Below are 1450 nucleotides of genomic sequence, written 5' to 3'. Positions count from 1 at the left end.
AAGAACAAGGGCAATATTCTTAAAGCAACAACTTTGGGAAGGATAAAACAATCAACAGTGAATTGATCATATTCCACAATTGGTAATATCTTAAGTTTGCCGAGTTTTTTTTTGTTTTTGTTTTTTGCTATAAAATGATAACTATGATATTACGACGGGATGCAAAAAAAAAAAATCCCACACTTTTATCACCAATTTTCCACTTTCGTTATGTGTACAAATAAAACCCTTTAACTGAAACGGTAATTATGATGAATATTACTACTAAACCAATGTTTACTAAAGTTAATAACATTCAACAAGGTTTAAAAGTAACAAAGAAAAATACGACAAAATATTAATACATACACACATATATATGGGACACCTTCGCCCACACGAAAATGGAACCTCTAAAACGGCAATATTTTACAGTTCTGTAGGCAGACATTAAAACTCAAGTCAAATTGACGGAACAGTCAGCTCCTCACTCTTAATACAGTCCAGGTCATTATCATCCACATCAAAACACCTCCAAGTGTCATCCAATTAAAATTCCAGTAAAATTATAAAACAACATGGAACTACATTTCCAAGAGAGAAAAAAAAAACACTTTCCCTACAGTAAATAATGTGCTTTCAACGAAATCTACCTTTATTTTCACAGCAAATAAACCGTTCTCCCGTTATCTTAAACCCCTTCCCGATGGACACAGGTGGGAGCCTGGAACATCGGGTGGACAAAATCAGAAAAATAAAATTCATTAATTAACACTTTCGAGATTTTTAAAAGATCACAGACCCTAACAAACCCACCTAATCTAACACAGTAGTTTCCAGATCCCGGACCTAGCCTGGGGGCAAACCCTCGGCCACCCTTCCCAGGTCACAGACCTACCAGGAGTTAATCCCCCCCGACTCCCCTATCCAGGTCATAGACCTACCTGGGGGCAAACTCCCCAGAACCCCCTACCCAGGTCACTAACTTTAGCTAAAAGTAAATCGCAAATAATTCCTTACCTTATGATTGACACTTAAGTTTCTTTAGTCTTCGCAATCCTTACAGTAGAGTTACGGTAGAAAATGTGCTGGTCTTCCCCAAACGCTAACTCAGAATCCCACTTGGGACACTAAATTTTGGATGGATAACACAATGAGCTTTTGAAATATTATTCACTACACCAGGAGTACCGTAATACTCCCCGTGAAACTTGGTTATAGTATCCATATACAGTAGTCATAATGCCAGCCATTACACTGTGTTACGTTGGACTCCATAATGCACAATCACAACGTAAGGCAACTACAATGGAACTGACGAGGTTCCCTAAGAAAACGGGGTGTGTGTTGCAGAAATGCCTACGTCACACTCAAGCATACAAACATGCCCAAATATGGTAAATTTGTCATATGGTAGGGGAAGGTAGGAGGAGGAGCTACTTACAAATGAACGAACAAGAGTAACTCCATT

At 38.3% G+C, this 1450-nt stretch overlaps 1 protein-coding gene across 1 annotated transcript in view; it reads right to left on the bottom strand.

Annotated features, from left to right (window-relative positions):
* Fnta (farnesyl transferase alpha) overlaps positions 1 to 1140 on the bottom strand; it is a 239746-nt gene extending 238606 nt beyond the window's left edge. The window contains exon 1 of the mRNA XM_068372164.1: positions 1000 to 1140. The gene's annotated coding sequence lies outside the window, so the exon portion shown is untranslated. The remainder of the gene's footprint in view (positions 1 to 999) is intronic.
* Positions 1141 to 1450: the final 310 nt, after the last annotated feature.

The sequence above is a fragment of the Palaemon carinicauda genome, chromosome 4 (assembly GCF_036898095.1).
Source record: "Palaemon carinicauda isolate YSFRI2023 chromosome 4, ASM3689809v2, whole genome shotgun sequence".
In the NCBI taxonomy this organism is placed as follows: Eukaryota; Metazoa; Arthropoda; class Malacostraca; order Decapoda; family Palaemonidae; genus Palaemon; species Palaemon carinicauda.
The sequence above is the reverse complement of the archived record's forward strand: the minus strand, read 5'-3'. Positions and strand labels throughout refer to the sequence as shown.